Source organism: Carlito syrichta, unplaced genomic scaffold (genome assembly GCF_000164805.1).
Source record: "Carlito syrichta isolate Samal-C Ts95f unplaced genomic scaffold, Tarsius_syrichta-2.0.1 Scaffold132761, whole genome shotgun sequence".
In the NCBI taxonomy this organism is placed as follows: Eukaryota; Metazoa; Chordata; class Mammalia; order Primates; family Tarsiidae; genus Carlito; species Carlito syrichta.
This window is the reverse complement of record NW_007076857.1, coordinates 66,661-91,019: the sequence shown is the minus strand read 5'-3', so window position 1 is coordinate 91,019 and position 24,359 is coordinate 66,661. Positions and strand designations below refer to the sequence as shown.

General features: G+C 40.0%; 1 protein-coding gene across 2 annotated transcripts in view; it reads left to right on the top strand.

Annotated features, from left to right (window-relative positions):
* The first annotated feature begins 365 nt into the window (after window positions 1–365).
* TRAF3 (TNF receptor associated factor 3) overlaps window positions 366–24,359 on the top strand; it is a 72,296-nt gene continuing 48,302 nt past the window's right edge. For both annotated transcript variants that reach the window (XM_008049358.1, XM_008049357.1), the window contains exon 1: window positions 366–495. The gene's annotated coding sequence lies outside the window, so the exon portion shown is untranslated. The remainder of the gene's footprint in view (window positions 496–24,359) is intronic.

The window sequence follows — 24,359 nt, the reverse complement described above, 5'->3', positions numbered from 1 at the left end:
CTAGCTGGGCATGGTAGCACGCGCCTGTAGTTCTGGCTACTTGGAAGGCTGAGGCGGAAGGATCACTGGAGCCCAGCAGGTCGAGGCTGCAGTGGCCGGGAGCGGCCGCTACACTCCAGTCTGGGCGACTGAGTGAGACTCCAACTCAAAAAAAAAAAAAAAAAATTAGGTGAGCGTGATGGGATGCCCTTATAGTCCTAGGAACTCAGGAGGCTAAGGAGGGAGGGTAACTTGACCCCAGGAGTTTGAGACTGCAGTGATCATGCCACTCACTGCACTACATGCTTGGGCCACAGAGCGAGACCTTGTCTCAAAAAAAAAAAAAAAAAAAAGACTTTGTCTAATTCAATCCCTTTATTTTACAGATGAGGAAAATGAGGCCCAAAGAAGTTATGCCACTTGGTTAAGGTCCCAAAGCAGGTCAGAACCAGATCTAGGATCAGAAACCTGGCTCCTGGCTCTATTCTTCTAAGGATCGCTTTCCTGACAGAAGAGGTTTGCTCTCAGTTCATTGTTTTTGCTTTCCTTTTGTCAGAATGAGGCCTGTCATAACAACATGCTTCTAATTGAGAATAATAAAAAGTCCTACCTTCCTTTCCTTCTTTCCTCAGGCATTTATTGAGCTTCTACTCAGTGTTTTGGAGACATCCAGGAGAGGCAAAGGCATGGCCTCTGCCCTCATGTGCATGCTGGGATGAGGCATTGGGGCACACCCCGAGCCTGCAGCCTGGAGGTCAAGAGACATTCTGGCTCGACATCCACATCTTGACCTGCCCATGGTATTCTGTGTTTTTACAGAAAAACTGCAGTGCTCAGTGGAGAATCCAAATCAGCACCTGTTAAAATCAAAGTCATGATAGTATATTTACTGAGACAGGACAATGCAGTAATGTAGGCTCAACTTACAAGTTACAACTTTCTTATTGCAAATAATAAGAGGATCAGCTTTCAAGGATTCCATACAAATTGATTTTTTTAGCCAGATTCTGTTTAACCCTGGTTTTTAATTTTTCAGTCTTCAAAGAAGACTAAGATTTTATTGTAGAACTCACTCAGAGTGCCAGATTGTATTTTCCTAAATAGCCTCAGTGATATCTCTCATTCTATATATTCTTCTTATATGGGACTTTGTCAAAGAGATGGAGTTTCTATCCCTTTCCTGTGAACCTGGGCTCGGTTTGTGACCTGTCTCACTCAGAAATATGTATGGCAGCTTGTTGCTATGTGACTTCCCAGCTTGGTTGTAAAGGGGATTCAGTTTTTGCCTGGCTTCCCTTTTTGGAATACTTGCTGTGGGGAAAGCCAGCTGCCATGTTGTGAGGAAGCCCATCTGGCCCACATAGGTGAGTAGGACATCTACAGAGCAAGACGACGTCTGTCTTCTGAGTAACTTCCACTATAGCATTGAAACTGTGTCCCCGAACTCAGCAGGCTGAGTTAAAACATTTTTCCAAGAGAGGGATAAAATAGGGCTCAGGTTTGTCATATCATGAGGAGATGCCTATTAGCTCTTCTAGACCTGCAGCCCCCAACCTTTTTGGCATCAGGGACCAGTTTTGCGGGAGGCAATTTTTCCATGGACTGAGGCAGGGGGGATGGTTTCAGGATGATTCAGGTGCATTACATTTATTGTGCCCTTTATGTCTATTATTTTTACATTGTAATATATAATGAAATATAGAGCATCACCGTCTCAGACCACCAGGCATTAGATTCTCATAAGAAATGTGCAACCTAGGTCCCTGGCATGCACAGCTCACAATAGGGTTTGTGCTCCTATGAGAATCTAATGCTGCTGCTGATCTAGCAGAAGGCAGAGCTCAGGTGGTAATGCAAGCAGTGGGGAGCACCTGTAAACACAGATGAAGCTTCCCTTACTCTCCCGCCGCTTACCTCCTGCTGTGCAGCCTGGTTCCTAACAGGCCACAGACCAGTACCAGTCCGTGGTGTAGGGGTTGGTCACCCCTTTCTAGACCACTGAAGACATGAAGTGTGAAATGCTACAAGTCAGGCCAGGTCCTTACTGCTCTCCTGTCCAGATCCCCTGTGTGCACCTGGCCTTCTGCTCAATCTTGGACTGGGACTGCTGCCCTTCTATAGGGTGGCTTTCTCTGCCAACCCCAGCATTGGTCCTGTTGTCCAGAATACAGGAGTCTTTTTGGCTTAGAACCTTAAGTCAAAACCCACAATTCTTAGAACACTGTTTTGGTTTTTTTTTTGCCACAGATTTTGAAAATCCTTCATCATCATGGGTGGTTTGCTTTATTACAACTTGCAGCTTCAAATCTTAAAACAAGTTCATTTCCTACTTTCAGATTTGCTTACCTAAAAATTCTGGGTATTACAGTAACTTACATAAGGCGTCTAATATATATGAGTTATTGAAAAACAGTTCCTGTATCACTTTTAATAAAGATAATTTTGAAATGTAATTTGATGCCTGGAAGCCAACTATTGCAAAAAGAGAAACTGGGCAAAAACTGTACCCTTTTTAAGACCTAACTGGGAAGTCTCAAACCCAGCCCAGGTTCACAGGAAAGGGACAGGGACCTCACCTCTTTTTCAAAGTCCAATATAACTGAGATTTAATTTTGTACTTGGAAATGAAGTGTGTGAAGAAAAGGATCCTTCTTCCTTCAAATTTATTTATTTATTTATTTTTTAAATTTTTAAATTTTTTTTTTTTTTGAGTTGGAGTCTCACTCTGTCACCCAGACTGGAGTGCAGTGGCCGCTCCCGGCCACCGCAGCCTCGACCTGCTGGGCTCTGGCGATCCTTCCGCCTCAGCCTTCTAAGTAGCCGGAATTACAGGCATGCGCTACCACGCCCGGCTGATTTTTTGATTTATTGTAGAGATGAGGTCTCGCTGCCCAGGCGGGTCTCGAACCTGCGGGCTCAGGCAATCCACTCACCTCAGCCTCCCAAAGGCACGGGATTATAGGCTGAACCACCGAGCCCGGCTAAATTTATTTTTTAATTGACATAAAATTGCATATATATGTATCATGTACAACATGCTTTGAAGTATACATACATTGTGGAATGGTTAATTCTAGTAAATTAGCAAGTACATCACCTCTCATAATTATCTTTTTTTGTGGTGAGAACACTTTACATTCACTTTCTTAATACTTTTCAAAAAGAAAAGTATCTTTTTAACAAATATATTTTCCTGAACTCTGGCCAGCAACCCACTCAATTCAGTTAGTATTTTATCAAGCACTGTATATGTATATATGTATTTTGGTATATCTATGTGTATATACATACAGGTACAAACACATGAATGTATATTAAGCACAAGTACAGCAAAAAGTTTGCGCCGGGTTTGGTGGCTCAGCCTGTAATCCTAGCACTGTGGGAGGCCAAAGCTAGTGGATTTCCTGAGCCCGTGGGTTTGAGAACCACCCTGGCAACTTGGCAAGGCCTCGTCTCTACAATAAATCAAAAATTAGCTTGGCGTGGTAGCGTGGGCCTATAGTTCCGGCTACTTGAAAGGCTGAGGCAGAAAGATCGTCAGAGCCCAGCAGGTCGAGGTTGCAGTGGCCGGGAGCGTGCCACTGCACTCCAGTCTGGGCGACAGAGTGAGACTCCGACTCAAAAAAAAAAAAAAAAAAAAAAGTTTGTCAACGTATAATTATAATGGGATTTTTTTCCTATATAATCTATAAAATGAGCTGTCAAATTGGCATTTAATACCGAATCACTTTTCGAACATTTGATTTTTCTTACTGCATTTACTTGTGTTTATAGCTTTAAAATATGAGAATTACAGAAAGTAGTTAATTTCTCCTTATTTTTCTGATTATTGCTTGAACATCTTTTTTGGGGAGGCTTCCCTGTGTCCATATAAGCGGGTGTCATGGCTGTGTGTGCTGTGCACGTCCCTCTATAATTTCCACCTCACATGCACACCCCACACAGACATGCACACACACACCATGCACATGGAGTTGCTGGCACTGTCCCCCCTTCCCTGTAAACTGTCAACCTTGTGAAGGGGCCCTTCCATCATTCTTGTCCCTTCCCTTCCCTTCTCTTCCCTGTACGCTCAGATGGTGTCAGAAGAATTAATGAACACTGGACACAAGTACTTTCCTGGGGTGGTTGGATGATCTCTGTCTACCCTTTCCTTTACAGGACTTTCTCAGATGTGTTCAAGTGCTTTCTGATTCAACCAAAAAATCTTTTTTTTACTAAGTTTCTACTTTATCAAATTAGTGAATACTGCTATTTTCTCCCTTCTCCAAGGAATGGGAAACAACTAAGAATAATGGATGTAATGTTCTGAACGGGTTCTTCCTTCCTTTGCTCTTCCCTCAAGTTCTTTCTCATGTTCGCAGACACACGTTTGTGAGGGCTGGTGAATTTAGTGCATTCCAGAGTAGAAATGACTGAGGAGAATGAGGTAGCTCAGAAAAACTTGCCCAGTGCTTTTGATGTTTCTTTCTTTCTTTCTTTTTTTTTTTTTGGAGTTGGAGTCTCTCTCTGTCGCCCAGACTGGAGTGCAGTGGCTGCTCTCGGCCACCGCAGCCTCGACCTGCTGGGCTCCGGCGATCCTTCCGCCTCAGCCTTCCAAGTAGCTGGAACTACAGGCGCGCGCGACTACGCCCGGCTAGTTTTGATTTATTTTAGAGATGAGGTCTTGCCAAGTTGCCCAGGCAGGTCTCGAACTGGCGGGCTCAGGCAATCCACTCACCTTGGCCTCCTAGAGTGCTGGGATGACAGGCTGAGCCACCAAGCCCAGCTGCTTTTGTTGTTTCAATTTAAAGGCAATTGTTTTAAGTTTCATTTTTTTCAAGATAAGTGTCAGACTGGGGAAAGGGTATTGTCATTTAAAGATACTTAGTGGACACTTTGGTCTTGACTGCCCGTTACCATCTGAGACAGAGACAGGTGCTACATGCAAGGTGTGCTGCCAGCCCTGCCCACAGTGCAGGGCTCTAGGATTGGTTGAGGTGGGTGTGCCTGGGCCCATCCTGAGGGCACCCCTGTCTCACTGAGTCTTTCCTGGGGTCACTTAGCAGTGCGGTTCTCACATACATTTAAAGGTATATGTTCACATTTTTCTGAGAAATTTTATTAATGTAACCATTTTATTTGTATAATTTTTGTTGAGACTAGAATATTTCATGTTCAAGATATTGATTGATTTTGGAAAAACCTATGAGGTTTGATGTTGCCTAACAAATCTCTATTTAAATTAACTGAGTAAACCGCAGTGAATCTTAACTATATTAAGCAAAATCCAACATTGCAGATTAGAGTTTAAAAGCCCGATTAGATGAAAATTTCAGGGTGACCTGGGAAGGTTTCACACTTTTGTGCATCTCAAACAAAGTGATATGATCAGTTGGATGCCATGTAGGAAAGTTTGTACCAGTGGGTCTAGCAATTTTAGCGGGGGGAGGAGAGGGCAGAGGGAGGTCACATTTGATTATGAAGTAGATTTATTCTAGAGGGTTTATGTACCATGAAGAATGTTAAATTTAAAGAAATGTTACACTAGATATCTTAAATTTTCAACATGACTCTTATCTAACTATAAAATATGCCTGACATTTTTATATTTTAGGAATAAAGTAAGTATGTGTAGTGGTAATGGATGTGTGAGCCAGATTTCAGATGGGTGAGACTTCAGGAAAATCAATCACAGTGTCCTAAGGGACCCTAAGGGAATAAATAAACTCTGGGTATGTCAGTGCTGAAACTCAAAACAGTTAAAAAACCAAAAAAAAACAAAAAACAAAACACAAAAACTTGGCTTTTAAATGGGACAAATGCATCTATCAGGCATTATTGGTATCTTGCGAAGGCTGATGTATGTATTTTTCATCTTGCTAAGGAAGTAGATAATTGTGCAGGGTTTGAATTTATGTGTCAGAGTCAGCAAGAATGCCATGGTTAAGTTGCCATGGAGGGAAGCCCTGGTCCTTGACACCTGGGTGTCAGTCTAAGTAACTCGACTTTGGACAAGTGGCTAATTGTTATTATCTTAGTTATTCAATAATCCAAGCTCTGGCGAGCAGAGTCAGACCGTTAAATAATATTTCTAATACAATTTGAGAGTACAAATGGAAAATCTGGTTTAACAGCATAACTCTTGATTGATTCCTATGCCACAAGTCAGTGAGCATGTCTTTCTTGAGGTGATCACTATCTCATAACAGACACAGTAGTTAAGAACATGGGCTCTGGCTGAGGTGAGTGGATTGCCTGAGCCCCACGGGTTTGAGACCTGCCTGGGCAACTTGGCGAGACCTCATCTCTACAATAAATTAAAAAATCAGCCGGGCGTGGTAGCGCGCGCCTGTAGTCCGGCTACTTAGAAGGCTGAGGTGGAAGGACTGCCGGAGCCCAGAAGGGTGAGGCTGCAGTGGCCGGGAGCAGCCACTGCACTCCAGTCTGGGTGACAGAGTGAGGATCCAACTCCCCCCCCAAAAAAGAACATGGGCTCTAAATGCAGACCACTTAATAGTGTGTAGTATTGAGAAGTTGCTGAATCTCCAGTTTCTCCGTCTCTATAGTGGGCAAAAAAAAAAAGTATAGTTGTAAGTAGTATATTAATAGTTCCAAGAAGTAAATTAATAATAACTGCAACTGACATTTATCAAGTGCTTACTGTGTGTGGGAAGCACTGTTCTAAGTGCAGAGGATACAGACCTGAATAAGACCCATTTCTGTCTTTAGAAAGTTCACGGGTGGGAAAGAGGAAAGGATCTCTGAGTGTCGTGATGGATGTCCTGATAGGACCAGGGTTTGAGAAGGTAGAGTCAGTTTCACTGGGAAGGGAGTGTTAGAGAAAAAACACTGGTAGGAGTTTAATTCAACAAACAAGAAGTACCTGCAGGTGCGCCTGACATCCTGCTAGGTGTTGGAACTATAGGATAAATTTAGCACGATCCCTGCTCTAAGGGAGCATAGGGCTTAGCCAAAAACCATGAGTCTAGTGGTAAATAGTGAATGTCAAGATGCTTGAAGGAAGTCTTGAGGATGAAGTGTTTGACACCGGAGGAACAAAAGCACAAGAGAAAGCCAGGTTGGCGGAGCACAGTTTAAAACCCACTCTGGTGAGGGGAGGCAGTGTGCTGAGCTAAGCTGGGGGATAGATTTCACACCAAAGGCTAGGTTGAGGAGCGGATGGAGGGATGTTGGATATGGCCCTCAACTCTTAGTGTGTGGGGAAGGGAGAACTTTGTGAATTTGATGGTATCTGATGGTGTCTGAGTTCTATGAATTCTAGGCAATTTCTTCATAAAAATTGTGACTTTAAATTTTATAAGCCGGGCTTGGTGGCTCAGCCTGTAATCCCGCGCCTTTGGGAGGCTGAGGTGAGTGAATTGCCTGAGCCCGCAGGTTCGAGACCCGCCTGGGCAGTGAGACCTCATCTCTACAATAAATCAAAAAATCAGCCGGGCGTGGTAGCGCATGCCTGTAATTCCAGCTACTTGGAAGGCTGAGGTGGAAGGATCGCCGAAGCCCAGCAGGTCGAGGCTGCGGTGGCCGGGAGCAGCCATTGCACTCCAGTCTCGGTGACAGAGTGAGACTCCAACTCAAAAAAAAAAAAAAAAATTTTATAGCCTTTGTTTCTCCACTAAATTTAATACCATAAAATTATTTTTAATTAAAGAAAAAAACTTTTTTTCTGTACATTCAAAAACATTTTGAAAACATTTCCTGCACCTGTGAAATGAAAATGAAATAAGCTATGTAGAGAGTATGTGAATATTGGCTTAGTGTAGAAGTTCTTTTATTTTCATGTAGATGAGACAGTTGTTTTGCTTGCTAAGTGCTTTCCTACCACATTCACTAGATAGGGTTGGCAGTTAGGAATACTTAGGAAATGAGGTGGCTAATTTCATACTGATGTTAATCCTACAAAACCAAGAAAGGACGTTTGTTGGTTGATTTGCTTTTAAATGAACTGATGTGTTTGGAAACTGAGCACCTACTTTTGCCAATCAATAAATTGACTTGGTAGCCATTGCAGTAGATGGCTGCTTTTGCTATACCGCATACTGTGTGTCACCCAGATACTATATAATTACACACTTGTTTTGCAATCACAATATCTTTAGGTGCATATATTTATTTAGTAATTATAAGAAAGTTTTTATGATCTCCTAGTACTCTCCTGTCTGCAGAGTGCTTTTTGTTTGCTAATTTATGTCCATTTGGCACACATCTAATGATTGCCTCTAATGAGTATGTATGGGAACATGTACATATGTGACTATCAGTTGCAAATAGTGTGAAGTAATTAGAGCATAATATTTCACACTGAAGTAGTCTTTGTCTCAAAGACATTTGTGAGAACAAAAACAGTAAGTTTAGTTGTTCTGATAAATTCTTTTAGTGATAAGGTATTAGACTGATTCTGCCTAGTAAGAAAGTTATTCCTGGAGACTTCCATCTCTGCCATGATGGAATAACAGGGACCAGATTTGCACCCCACCAGGACTAGAGTGAGATATGTGAGGTAGTTGCCTTAGATGCAAAATTTAAGGGGGCACCAAAAATCTTAGTAATGGAGATCAATAATACTTTAATTCAGTACTTTAAAAAAATCACATTTGATGCAAAAAAATCTATGATAAATCAAAATTTTAAATAAAGATATCAGTATTAATTTTTCTTTTTGTCTCAGGCTTCTCTATGACTTGGCACAACAGACTGATACTGTATTTAAAATTGTGTTATTTTGTTCCTTGTAGATTTTTTCATTCATTATCTTTATTTAGAGTTTTTTGGCACTCCTTAAAATTTGTACCTGAAGCAAGTGCCTTGCTTGACTCACCCTAGTCCCAAACTAACTTCCATCTTAAACACCTTGAAAACTAGACAAAATTTATGAAACAATAGTTTCAACATTTTCCAGAGGGCAGATTTGAACTGTGTTCCTTGAATTAAGAGAAACAAATGAAATGAGCCCTATTGAGCCCTATCATATTCCAGCTTATTCCCTAGAACAGGAATCTGCAGGTGTCTTTCTATAAAAGGCCATATTGTAAAATTTGGGGCTTTGTGAGCAATATGGTCTTTTACAGCTACAGCTGCTCTACAGAGGTTTGCGACTGCTTTCCTACTAAGTATGTATATGAATGTGTTCCAATAAAACTTCCAACAAAAACAGGTAGCAAGTTGGATATGGCCCTCATCCCTTAGTATATTGACCCTGGCTGAGAGGCAGTTGTTTCCATGTTTCAGGGCAGGAAAAGAGAAGTCAAACTGAGCCCACTGGTCTCACTAAAGTAACAAAGCAGCAGAACTTGGAGAGGACAAGGCAGCTGGAGTTTGTGGTGCAAAATATAGCAGAGGAGGGCGCAGCCTAGAGAGAGAACTCCAGAGAGCTGGAGAAAGACCCCTGTGAGGTTTGGGCTGAGGACTGATCTGCACATACACAAGTGGAAGTACCTCCACCAGAAAGGAGAAGACCAGACAAGTCTTGAACTTCATTTGCACAAGGCTGGGAATAATTTGTGTTCTACCACTCAGGGTGGCTTTGGTCAGATTCTTTTAGGGCTTGCTTTTTGATCTTTGTTAGAGTTGGTTCAGAGCAGCTTTTTCATCTAGGGCATCAGGTTAATTCCTCAGAAGGACATCACTGTGGTAGTGAAATTGGTTATCCCTAGACCAATAGGCAGCTCTAGGTTCCAAGCAACTTACCTGCATTCCCAGAACAAAGCCTCAACTATATTTAAAAGGATACAATAACAAGGCGGGGCACAGTGATTCATGCCTATAATTCCAGCATTTTGGGAGGCTGAGGTGAGAGGATTGCCTGGGCAACTTGGCAAGACCTCATCTACACAATAATTCAAAAAATTAGCCGGGTGTAGTAGTGTGCGCCTGTAGTTCCAGCTACTTGAAAGACTGAGGTGGAAAGATCGCCGAAGCCCAGTAGGTTGAGGCTGTGGTGGCTATGAGTGTGCCACTGCACTCCAGCCTGGGCGACAGAGTGAGACTCCAGCTCAAAAATAAAATAAAATAAAATAAAATAAGATAATCTATCACCCAAAATATAAAAAAAAAAAAAAAAATTGTGTGTAGCATCTAATAAACAACTATCAGGTATGCATAGAAGCAAGAAAATGTGATATTTACCAGGAAGAAAATCAAGGGGAACAGACCCCAAAATTATAAGGGATTATGGAATTAGCAGACAAGGACATTAAAATAACTTAAAAATATGTTGCACATGTTCAAAGAGGTAGAGAAAAACATGAGCATAATGATGAGTGAGATGAAAGGTACATAAATTGAAATAAAACCTCCAGAAATGAGGATGCAATATCTAAAATGAAAAATACAGTAGAGAGATCGACAGTAGTTACTACAGAAGAAAGGGTTAGTGAACCTCAAGACACAGCAATAAAAACTATCCAAAATTCAGCACAGAAAAGACTGAATGAAATAACAGAGCATTAGTGACCTGTGGGACAAAAGGTCAACTCAGTCTAAGATGTGCATGACTGTCTAGGAGGAGAAGTGGAGAGAATGGAAGTAGTTAAGAAATAATGGTTGGAAAACCTCCAAATTTGATGAAAATGGCAAACCATGAGGCTCAGAAACTCCAGAGTAAACATAAAGAAATGCACACCAAGGTACCTCATAATCAGATTGCTGAAAAACCAGTGATAAAGAGAAAAAAATTGTCTAGATGTGGTGGCTCAGCCTGTAATCCCAGCACTCTGGGAGGCCAAGGCGAGAGGATTGCCGAGCCAGGGGTTCGAGACCAGCCTGGGCAACTTGGTGAGACCTCGTCTCTACAATAAATAAAAAATTTAGCTGAGCGTGATGACACATGCCTGTAGCCCCAGCTAATTGGAAGACTGAGGTGGAAGGATCACCTGAGCCCAGTAGGTAAAGGCTGCGGTGGCTGTGAATGTGCCACTACACTCCAGCCTGGGTGACTCAAAAAAAAAAAAAAAAAAAAAAAAAATCGTAAAAAACATCCAGAAGACAAGACACATCACAGAACAACAAAGTTACTACTAGCAGCAGACTTCTGGTCAGGTCTTGTGATAGCCAGAAGACAACAGAGTAACACTTCTAAAGAACTGAAAGAAAAAGAATCTCTAAGTTTAGAATTGTGTACCAAGCAAAAAGAGCTTTCAAAAATGGAGTATAACATTTTTATTTCAAAAATAAATACTTAAGCAAAGAAAAGTGGTCAGAGTTTATTGTCAGCAGAACTGTACTATAAGAAATATTAAAAGGAGTTCAGATAGAAGGAAAATGATATCAGCTAGAGATTTTTACACAAAGGAATGAAAGGAACCAGAAATGGTCAATAGATGGGTATATGCTTTAACTTTTAATCACTTTTTTAAAAAATTGAGTATTTATTATCCCATGGGAAGCAATTGGTTACCAAATTCTTATTTCATAAGAAACATGACAGAGGGGCACTGTGATAAGTCATTTGAAGTAAAGGGAATGTAGTTATCACCTAAGTGATTATTAATAGTTACCCTTTTTTTTTTTTTTTGAGTTGGAGTCTCACTCTGTCGCCCAGACTGGAGTGCAGTGGCACGCTCACTGCCACCCCAGCATCGACCTGCTGGGCTCTGGCGATTTTTCTGCCTCAGCCTTCCAAGTAACCAAAGCTACAGGCACACGCTACCATGCCTGACTAATTTTTGATTTATTGTAGAGACGAGGTCTCGTCAAGTTGCTTGGGTGGTTCTCGAACCTGTGGGCTCAGGCAATCCACTCACCTCGGCCTCCCAGAGTGCTGGGATTACAGGCTGAGCCACCGAGCCTGGCCACCCATTTTTATTTTTTAGCAGTAGAAACCACTTCAGGGTCCACGATACTTAAAGAAACCCCACATATTAAAAAAAAGAAAAAAAAAAAACAAGAGTTGTCATTTCAAATGTGTGTGCAATTAGATTGAATCAAAATGCAACAGTAAAAAAATTGACTATTTAAAGTAAAATCAATGTATTGTGGGACTTTTAATACTTGTAAAAGTAAATCAATTACAGCAATAGCACAAAGGCTCAGAGGGAGAAGTGGAAGTGTGGTTTCACGGGGTTCTATGTTGAAGTGGGGTGATGTGTCTGAAGGTCCACTATGATGAATTAATGATGTTTGTTATAGCCAAAAAAATATTGCATCAGAGGAAAAAAGGGAACATTGATTGCCAATACTGGGTATAAAAATGTGTATGACTATAGATTACACAGATATTGAAAGGATAATAAGGAATATTGTGAATACTTTTTTTTTTTTTTTTGAGTTGGAGTCTCTGTCACCCATACTGGAGTGCAGTGGCCACTCCTGGCTACCGCAGCCTCGACCTGCTGGGCTCCGGCGATCCTTCCACCTCAGCCTTCCAAGTAGCCGGAATTACAGGCATGCGCTACCATGCCCGGCTGATTTTTTGATTTATTGTAGAGATGAGGTCTCGCTGCCCAGGCGGGTCTCAAACCCGCGGGCTCAGGCAGTCCACTCACCTCAGCCTCCCAAAGGCGCGGGATTACAGGCTGAGCCACCGAGCCCGGCTTGTGAATACTTTTATGTCATCACATTTGACAACTTTAAATGAAATGAACACAACCCACCACAACTCATTCAAGAAGAGATATATAACTTGCATAACTCCATATTTACTAAAGAAATTGAATTTGTAATTAAAATTCTTACCTCATAGAAAACTCCAGGCCCAAATGGTTTCACTGGCAATTGTATTAAATATTTGAGGGAAAAAGGATATTAATCTGAGAAACTTTTTCAGAAAATAGAAGAGGAGGGAATACTTCCTAACTCATTCTGTGAGACTGGTACTACCCTGATAGCAAAACCAGACAAAAGACATTATAATAAAGGAAAACCATCAAGCAATATTTGTTATGCATACAAAAATTCTCCATGAATTTTAGCAAATAGAATCTACATAGCAACATATAAAAAGAATATTACATAATGACCAAGTGCGTTTATCTTAGGAATGAAAGGTTAATGTAGGAAAGCCAATCAATATAATCTGCCATAGTAATCGGCCAGAAAAAGAAAAACCAGAATGAAGCACAGCAGAGATGGAAATATGATAAACACAAAGAGAAAGCATGAGTCAAAGGAAATAGTGAGGCCTAACATATATATAATTGGAGTCTGAGATGGAGAGAAGAGAAAAAATACAGATGTACAGAAGCAATATTTGAAAAGATAATGATTGAAAAATTTTCAGAAACTGAAAGATGCCAAACCACAGATTCAGGATGTCTGACAAATGACTGGTAGTATAAGTTAAAAGAAATTCACATCCAAACACTTGATAGTGAAACTGCAGAAAACCAAAGAGAAGAGAAAATCTTAAAAATCTTTGAAGGAAAAAAGATTATCTACTGAGTAACAAAAGTCAATTGACTTCTCAACAGTAATGAAAGCCAAACGGTGGAATAATAGCTGTAGTACACTGAAAGAAAGAATTCTATATCTAACAGAAAGGAATGAATATTATATAAAACAATAATGATTATAAATTTTAAATATATGCACACGTGTACCCACAAGCAACAGTCATCTTTAAGTTGGAAATATAGTTTACACTTCTTGTGGTCCAAGAGACGGATAAAGATACTGATTAACATTGAACTTTGATAAGTCAACCTGCGCGTTATAATTCCTAAAACAGTAACTAAAAGAATAGAAACAGAATATGTAACTTCCAGTTGACTGGGGAGCAGGGACTGGAACGGTACATAATCTAAAAGAAGACAAATAGAAAGCACCTGGTAAAATCGTAGATGTAAATCTAATTCTGAGTAATTGCTTCCAATGTAAATGAATTAAGTGTTCCATTTAAAAGAGATGTCTGTCTTGGTCTATTTTATGCTACTGTGGTATAATGTCACAGACTGGGTACTTAGAATGAACAAAAATGAATTTGACTTAAGGTTCTGGAAGCCGGAAACCCCAAGACCATGGTGCTGGCATCTGGCGAGGGCCGTTGTGCTGTATCACCCCATGGTGGAGGGTATAAAGCCGGAGAGGGCAAGAGTGAAGGAGCAAGTGGGGAAGTCAAACTCACTTTTATGACAGACCCATTCCCAAGTTAATACATACCCTCCTGGGATAAACGATGTTAATCCATTCATGAAGGCAGCACCCTCAGGACCTAAACATCTCCCATTAGGCCCCACCTGCTAACACTTTGCACTGGGGATTAAGTTTGGGACACATGAACTTTGGGGGAACATTGAAATCATAACAATGTCCAAATGGATTTTTAAAAAACCCAACTATCTACTGTTTACAAGAGACCTATCTAGAACATAAGGATTCAGAAATGTTGAAAGTAAAATGTTGAGGAAAAATAAACTGTATAAAAACGAACCAAAAACAAGACTGTGTAGTCTCAGACAAAATAAACTTTAAAGCAGAAGTAGCACTAGAGATGAGTGTTGTTTTGTTTAATAGGGTAGCTCTAGTGCTATAAAAGAAACCTGAGCATTTCATTAGCTTATAAACGCGTTTATTTCTTGCTCACACAAAGTCCAGTGCAGATAGTCCTAGTTGGCAGATTGCTTTCCACATGGTCATTTAGGGATTCAAGTCTCTTCTACCTTGTGTCTCCACTGTCACTTTGGAATGCTCTGCAGGGTCTTCTGCACTGGGAAACGGGAGTGTAGAGAATCATAGACGTGGCCTGGGCCCACCTGAAACTGGGCTATGTGACTTATGCAAACATTTCATTAGGCGGAGCTCAGCTCATTTAACCAAATGTAACTGCAGGGAAATGCAATCTAGTCATGTGCCCAGGAGGTAGAAGAAGTGATTTCGGTGAACAAGTAGTCTGAGCCATGGCTTGTAATGATAAAAGTTTAAGCTCAAAAGGAAACCATAGCAATTCTAAATGTGGATAATAATATGACTTCAGAATATACAAAGTAGAAATTGACATAAGTTCAAGGAAAACGGACACATTTACAGCTGTGGAGTTTTCAATATATCTCAGTAATTAATAGAACAACAGACAAAAAAAACCCCAAAAAACAACCCTGTAAGCATAGATGTTTTAGACAGAATTAATAGCTTTGATCTGATGTACATATATAGAACATTTCATCTAAAAGCTGAAAAATGTACCTTGTTTTCAAGTACACACACAGGACCTTTATTAAAAAATTGACCAATCTTGGACCATAGTGCAAGTCTTAGTACATTTCAAAGCATTCTTGTAATACAGATCATAATCTGTGACCTCAGTGAATTAAGCTATAAATCAGGAACAAAAAGATAATTTGAAAATTCCTAACAGTTTAAAAATAAACATTTTTATATAACTCATGGATTGAGAAGATGATATAATGAGAAGTTAGCAAATGTTTTTAACTGAATGATAATGAAAATACTATATATCAAAGCTTGTAGAATGCAGTCAAGACTGTACATAGAGGGAGATTTATTGTCTTACAAAAGTAAAAAGACTGAAAATTAGTGGACTAAGTGTCAAAATTAGGCAAAGAATGGCCCCCAAAAAGCCCAAAGGAAATAGAATTAGTCAAAATAGAAAATTTACAGTGTAAAAGATCAATAAAGCTAAAAACTGTTTTATTGAAAACTGTAGTTAAATTGACAAAGCTCCAGTGAAACTGATAAGAATGAAAAAAGAGGAGGCACACACACAAAAATGAAAAGGGCAAAACTACTGTGGATTCTGTAGACTGTAAAAAAATCATAAAAGGATATTACAAATAGCATCATGCCATTAATTTGAAGATGTAGATGAAATAGACAGATTTCTTTTAAAATGTAACTTCAAGGAACTGAAGAGGAAATAGAAAATCTTAACTAGTCCTATAACCATTTAAGTTTAGATTTACAAAAATGCACTGAAGGAATATTGGAAATGTGTGTATACAAACATATATGTATTGTTATCATATATTATCTTAATTGACCTGCACTGTTTCTTGAGTACAATATTAAAACCATGCTTTTTAATATATGATCATATCCGTGAGGACTCTTTCTGATGTAGATTTTAGAAAACTCAACGTTAGCTGTTTTAAATAAAAGGGGATGTATTGATCACCCAATTGAAAAACCTCCGGTAGGGCTTGCTGTCAGTGCTCCAGCTCCATCAGTTTCTTCCCCTGCATCTTCCTCCTCCACGTTTGCTCTGTTCTCAGGCTGGTTCATCACTTATAATTGTCAGATGGCAGCATCAGCTGCAGGCTTCTGTGTATTCCTGTTCGAGTTATTTGGGAAAGAGTGAGGAGAATCTCTTTAAGGCCCAGAGTGGGAAGGGAAGATGTCATTACTTCTGACCTGGGTTCTGTGTTCAGAGAAGTGAGCCAACTCTGGCCAGTGGAATAGGATGCTCTGATTGGCTAGACCCACCCTTTCCCTGTGCCCAGAGGTTGGAGTCAGTGCCTCTGGCAGCTGGTGGATGGAGATTGGCAGCATATAAATGGCAAGAAAACAGGGTGCTGAAACTATGGCACCATGCCGAAAAGTGAGGGAATGGTTACAAAATTAAATCTCATTTGCAGCAATTGTCAGATGTAGCATTTCATGAATTCTTATTCAAAATAATGATAAATTCTGTAATAAAGAATTCTTAGGATACCACCACACAGCTGTTCGATTAGCAGGAATTTAAGTCTGACATTTCTTGTTGAAAAAATGAAACAACAGAAACTCTCACACTCTTCTGGTGGGAGGTTTGTTTTTGTTTTTGTTTTTGAGTCAGGATCTCACTCTGTTAATCCTGGTTCACTGCAGCCTCCAACTCCTGGGCTCAACCTCCTAAGTAGCTGAGACTACAGGCACATGTCACCACAGCTGGCTGATTTTTAAGTTTTTTGTAGAGAAAAGGTCTCACTATGATGTCCAGGCTGGTCTCCTGGGCTCAAGCAGTCTTTCTGGTGGGAGATTACTTTATTACAACTGCTTTGGGAAATAGTTTGGCTTTATGTAGCAAAGTTGAATGCACACTTATCCAGTAATCTGGCGCTCATACTTCTTAAGTGTATACACCAGAGAAATATATGTGTATGTACTTGAGATGACTGTACCAGAAAAATCTTAGTAGTGTTTATATTTATTCCAAAGTAGAAAATACCCAGGTGACAGGATGGATAACTAAATTTTGGCATATTTACCCAGTGGACTATTACACAGAAATTAAAATAAACTACAGATACTGCAACAACAATGTTGAGAATTTAAAAAAGCAAAACAAAAGAATATATATGATTCTATTCATAAAAAATTCAGAAGTAGGCAAAAAATAAATCACGATAAAAATGATTTAAAAAGTAAATCATGCATTCGTGATGCATACTCTGCCAAAAAGTGTGGAAAATCAAAGGCATGTGTATATAGAATGATTAGAAATGTTTTATCTTAAACTTCTTACTTCATTTTATAGAAATTTATTTTTGGGAAATTTTGTTGTAAAAGCTTTAGAAATTTTCTGGATGAGAGTTGACGAGTAGTATTCTTCCTTCCTAGGTGAGGGACTCCACCGTGTTAACTGAAGAGAGATAAGGTCAGCACAGCTCCGCTTCTTTCCTCCTCGCCAATTCTGCATCTCCTCACAGCATAGGACACACAGGTATGCCACTAGAGAAATTTAATTTGTGCATATTTCTTTCTTTAGCTGTTACTTTTTCACTTTGCGTAAAAATCAGGTAGTTAAATTTCAGAACATCCTGAATGTACTCATTTTTGGTTTTAGCAGTTTCATTTTTCAGCAGATGTTTTTCCGTATCTTCTACATATATGGCACTGTGTTTTGTTCGTGACTAACCTTATTTTTCAAGCCAGCATTAAACTCTGAGAATAATAGACATTACACCTGATGGCCAGGGATGATATAGTACATAGAAAACCAAGAATAAGTGGCCTGTGTCCCTCAGGCCTGGTCTCTAGAAGCCCTCAGCCCACCTTCCCTAGAATGTGCCATTGCATTTTTTGACATAAGAACTGTTTGCTTTTTAACCATTTTCCTAGGGCGTGAAAGGAAGCAAAATACTGTTTTGATCTCTAATGTGTGATTGAGATTAAGAACTCTTTAATGTGTTAGAACATTAAAATAAATATAGTTTATACTTGAAATCAAAACTCTTTACTATGTTAGAACATTAAAATAAATATAAAAGGAGTTTACATCCATAGTGAGATTTAATATATACCTATTTTTGATAAACTGAAAAGTATCACAAAACTGCTATTTAAGCTTATAATCTTGGTATCATCATAGTGCCATTCAGTTTTCCCCAGTAGTCCCAGGTTTTTTTAGTTTGAATTGTTGGCAGGGCCCAAGCAATTGCAGTTAGCTGCTGTATCTGTTGAAGTCTCTTTTAATCAGTAGAGTCCTCCTCCCTGAATCTTCCCTTGCGTTTTGTTTGTTGGAAGACCCAGGCCGATGGGCCTGTAGTCAGAGGTGTCCATGTCTGACCTTTGCCATTTCCACTAGACGAGTGGACCTCCTGTGCATGGCAGGTGGTCCTAGAGGCTCAGCCTTTAGCACAGGCACTCCAGAGGCAGGAGCAGGCCCTCACCAGGAGGCACTTGTGTCTGCACAGAGGCGAGAGCCAGTGTTTTTTTAAATCTCAAAAAAATTGATTGAAACATTGTAATCCGCTCCTTAATGTGGCAGCGTTTTATGCTTTTCTTTCCCTTTTTTTTGAGGTAGAGTCTTACTCTGTCACCCAGGCTGGAGTGCAGTGGCACAATCATGGCTCACCACAGCTTCAATCTCCTGGGCTCAGTTGATCCTGAGTAGCCAGGACTTATAGGCATGTTCCTCTATGCCCAGCTAATTTTTCTTTCTTTTTTTAGTTTGTAGAGACAAGGTCTCACCATGTTGCCCAGGCTGGTCTCAAGCTCCTGGGCTCAAGTACCCTCTTGTCTCAGTCCACCGCACTGGCCTATACTTTTTACTTTTATCTTCAAGTAAAGTTGGTTCTCCAGGAAAATGAACCTTATCACACCTGCAGCTTCTGCCCTTCACATAGCCCAAGGCTCCAGCCCATTGTAACAGGCGTGGCTTCAGGGAAGCCTCCACCCCACCGGTCCTACCTGCTCTTTGTTGCTTGTGGCATGGGTTGAGCCCTTACCCTGCTTCCTGTTCAGGTGGCAGGACTTTGCCTGGGCCAGCAGAGTTATACTAGCCTTGCATACAGGAGGGGTTGAATGCGTGCTTTTAAAATCCTAAATCATCTGAACCAAAGGATGCTGACAATGTTCAACCCCAGGTGGCTATTGTTTTCTGAAAGGTTTGAAAACCATGTTTTATACCATGGTTTAATCAGGTTATTTTCTAGGTGTCTGCCTGGATTGGCTGATCTGTGTGTCTCCGTCTTCTTTTCTCTCTGAAAGGTGCTTTTAATACGTGGCTATGATCTGCCTGTTTGTTTAGATAAGAATCTGTTCTCTGTGTGTTCCCAGTGTGTTAGCTGTGGGCCCTCTCCCACTGTGAACATTTGGCATCAGATCTCATGAAAAGTCAGTATGCTGAAATGTTTGCATAAATGTGGATTTCTAGAGAACTTCTTTATCGACAGGGTACACCTGTCTGTTTATGGTCTCTGCCCGTCTCCCTTTATTGACATCACTTGGATGATACTTTTAATTTCCCTGCTGGGCTTGATGTTAAGCTGTTCTTCTACATATATGTCATATTTAGTGCGTTCTTGCTGGCAAGAGTCAGGTACTTTGTTTATCTGATGCTTCCCTTTTTTGGTTTTCCCCGGGCTTTCCAGTTCTTAGAGTACCCTTTAGTCAGCAGATGTACTTTTGTTTCAAGTTTTTAAACTCTAAAATATAGCTCAACTTAATAATAGAAGTAGGGAACATAAGGTAAATCTTTAGAGTAATGGAGCACAGCGGAAAGTAAAATAAATCCTGTCCAAGGCGGCATTTGTAAGAGTTACTATGCCTCAGCTGTGAATTTCTCCATATCCTTGTCAACACTTGTAACTTTCTCTTTTTTAAATTTTAGCCATCCTAATGACTGTAAAGTGGTTATTACGGGGTTTTTTTAACAGTAATTTTTTTAAAAATAGAGATGAAATGCACATAACATAAAACTAGACATTTTAAAGTAAATGACTTGGTGGCACTTAGTATATTCACAATGTTGTCCAACCACCATCTCTATCTGGTTACAAAACATTTTTATTATCCCCAAAGGGAACCCCATGCCCATTAAACAGTTAGTATTCATTATCCTTCCTCGACTACTGGCAACCACTAATGTGCTTTCTGTCTCTGTGGATTTACCTATTTTGTGTATTTCATATAAATAAAATCATACAGTTATGGACCTTCTGTGTCGTATTCACTTAGCTTGTTTTCAAAGTTCATCCACATTGTGGCATGAATCAGAACTTCATCCTTTAAGGTTGAATGATATTGTATGGATAGGTCACATTTTGCTCATTCATCTATTGATGAACATTTTGGTTGTTTCTACCTTTGGCTGTTGTGAACAGTACTATACTCTGAACATGGGTGAACATGTGTTTCCCTAAGTGCCTTTTTTCAGTTCTTTTAAGTATATGCCTAGGAGTGGAATTGCTGGATCATATGGTAATGTTTTAATTTTCTTTTTTTTTAAGAGACAGGATCTCACTCTGTCACCCAGGCTGGAGTCCAGTGGCATGATTATAGCTCACTACAACTTTGAATTTCTGGCCTCAAGCAATCCATCCACCTCAGTCTCCCAAAGTGCTAGGATTATAGGCATGAACCACCATGCTGGGCCCTGTTTTAACTTTTTGAGGTACTGCAACCTTCTTTTCACAGTGACTGAGACATTTATGTTTCTACTGTCAATGCAAGAGGGTTCCAGTTTCTGCATATCCTCACTAGCACTTGTGTGTGTGAACTGAGAACTCCTTGTGGTTTTGATTTGGCTTTTCTTTTTTTTTGAGTTGAAATCTCACTCTGTCACCCAGGCTGGAGTACAGTGGCACGCTCACAGCCACCCCAGCATTGACCTGCTAGGCTCAGGTGATTCTTCTGTCTCAGCCTTCCAAGTAGCCAGAATTACAGGCATGTGCTACCATGCCCAGCTAATTTTTTGATTTATCGTAGAGACAAGGTCTTGTCAACTTGCCCAGGCTGGTCTCGAACTCGTGGCTCAGGCTGTGCCATCACCTTGGCCTCCCAAAGTGCTGAGATTATAGGCTTCAGCCACTATGCCTGGCCGATTTGTATTTTCTTAATGACCATGGATATTGAACGTCTTTTTATGTGTTTATTGGCTATTTCTATAGCTTACTTGGAGAAATGTTTATTCAGACACTTTGCTCATTTTACAGTTGGTTTCTTTATGTTTTTGGTTGAGTCATAAGAGTGCTTTATATATTTTGGGTACAGATATAAGATTTGCAGGTATTTTCTCCCATTATATAATTGTCTTTTCACTTTATTGATAATATCTTTAGGTGTTTTTAATTTTGGTGCAGTTCAATTTGTCTGTTTTTGATTTGTTGCTTGTGGTTTTGGTTTTATATCTCAGAATCCACTGCAAATTCAAGATCATTAAAGATTTACTTCCGGCCAGGTGTGGTGGCTCAGCCTGTAATCCCAGCACTTTGGGAGGCCGAGACGAGAGGATTGCCTGAGCCTGGGGGTTCAAGATCAGCCTGGGAAACTTGGTGAGACCTCATCTCTATAATAAATCACAAAAACTAGCCAGGCATGGTGGTGTGAGTCTGTAGTTCCAGCTATTTGGAAGACTGAGGCGGAAGACTGCCTTAAGCCCAGCAGGTTGAAACCGCGGTGGCCATGAGCATGCCACTGCACTCCAGCCTAGGCAACAAGAGTGAGACTCCAACCCAAAAATAAAAAAAGGTTTACCCTCTGTGTTTTATTTTAAGAGTTTTATAATTTTAGCTCTTACATTTTGGTTGTTGATCCATTTTGTGTTAGTTTGTATATGTGGAGTGAAGTAGAGGCCCAAGTTCATTTTGCATGTGATAATTCACTTGTCTTAGAACCATTTGTTGAACAAACTATCCTTTTTCTACTGAATGGTCTTGTTTGGCACACCTACCAAAAGTCAGTTGGCCATGAATGTCTGAGTTTATTTTTGAACTCTTTAATTCTATTCCATTGGTCTATATGTCTCTTCTGCCAGTATCACTCAGTTTTGATTACTATAGTTTAGTAGTAAGTTTTTAAATAGGGAAATATGAGTCTTTCAAATTTGTTCTTCTTTTTCAATATCATATTGACTGTTGGAGGTCCCTTGTGATTCCATATGAGTTTGAGGATCAGATTTTTTATTTCTGAATTTAAAAAAGGCCATAGGAAATTTTATAGGGATTGTAGTGAATCTATAAATCACTAGTCGTATATTAGCATTCTCCAGAGAAACAGAACCAGTTCTCTCTCTCTCTCTCTGTATGTGTGTGTATGTGTGTATAATTTATTATAAGGAATTGGCTCACATGATTGTGGAGGGAGGCAAGTCCCAAGATATGCAGGGTGAGTTGGTAAGTTGGAGACCCAGGAGAGCAGATGGTTCTAAGTTCAAGTCCAAAAGCCTGACAACCAGGAAAGCCAGTGGTGTCGTTTCTGTCTGAAGGCTGGCAGTCTCAATTCCAGAGAGAGCTGCTGTTTCAATTTGAGTCTGAAGGCAGGAAAAAAGCTGATGTCCTAGTTTGAAGGCAGTCAGGTAGAAAGAATTCACATTACCCTCTGGTCAGCTTTTTTTTTTATTCGGGCCTTGAACTGATTAGATGAGGGCCACTCTTACTGGGGAGGGCAATCTGCTTTACTCAGTCTACAGATTTAAATGTTGATCTCATCTAAAAATATCCTCACAGAAACACGCCTAAAACAATGTTTTACCGGCCCACTCAGGTTGGCACATAAAATTAACCATCATAGCTAGTATTTCCATCTTAACAATAGTAAGTTTTCTAATCCACTTACATGAGATAGCTTGCCATTTATTGTTGTCTTAATTTCTTTCTTTTTTTTTTTTAATTTTTTTTTATTTGGGGTCTTACTCTGTTGCCCAGACTGGAGTGCAGTGGCATGATCACGGTTCACCACAGCCTTGAACTCCTGGGCTCAAACAATTTTCCCTCTTCAGCCTCTTGAGTAGCTGGGACTACAGGTACAATGCCACCACACCCAACTAATTTTTAAAATTTTTTTGTCGAGATGAGGTCTTGCTATGTTGCCTAGGGTATTCTTGAACTCCTGGGCTCAAGCAGTCTTCCCACCTTGGCCTCTCAAAGTTCTGGAATTACAAATATGAGCTACCACACCTGGATATTTTTGTGTTAATTTCTTTTACCAATATTGTATAATTTTCTGTGAACAAGTCTTTCACCTCAGTTAAATTTATTCCTGGGAGTTTATTATTTTGGATGCCTTTGTAAATATAGTTATTTTCTTAATCTTTTCAAAAAAATTGTTGCTGGAATATAAAACAAAACTGATGTTTGTGTGTTGATCTTGTACCCTGCAACTTTGATGAATCCATTTCTTCGGAATTTTTTGTGTGTTGAGATTATGTTATCTGTGAGTAGAGATAGTTTTACTTTTTCCTTTCTGATTTGGATGCTTTTTGTTTCTTTTTTCTGCCTGATTTATCTAACTAGAACTTCTAGTACAGTGTTGAATTGTAATGATGAAAGTAGGCATTTTTGTCTTGTACCTGATCTTAGGAGGAAAACTTTCAGTTTTCTACCATTATGTGTAGGTTTTTTATGGATACACTTTCCTATACTGAGGAAATTCCCTTCTAGCTTTCTGAGTGGGGTTTTTTTTTTTTTTTTTTTTTTGAATTGGGGTCTCATCTGTCGCCCAGACAGGAGTGCAGCGGCTGCTCCCGGCCACCGCAGCCTCGACCTGCTGGGTTGCGGCGATCCTTCCACCTCAGCCTTCTGAGTAGCCGGAATTACAGGCGTGCACTACCACGCCCGGCTAATTTTTTTTATTTATTGTAAAGATGAGGTCTCGCCTGCCCAGGCAGGTCTCGAACCCGCGGGCTCAGGCAATCCACTCACCTCAGCCTCCCAAAGGCGCGGGAGTACAGGCTGAGCCACTGAGCCCGGCTCTGAGTGGGGTTTTTTATGAAAGGGTATTGGATTTTGTCAAATGCTTTTTCTACATCAATTGAACTAATTGTGCTTTTTTCTCCTTGGTCTATTAATGTGGATTACATTGATTGATTTGTGTATATTGAACCAACATTGCATTTTTGGGATAAATCCCACTCGGTCATGGTATTTAATACCTTTATATTAAGTTGAATTCAGTTTTCTAGTATTGTTTTTGAGGATCTCCTTCATTTTTGAACGGTAGTTTTGCTGGACATGTAGTTCTTGTTTTACAGATTTTGTTTTTCTTTTTTTTTTTTTTTTTTTTTTTTT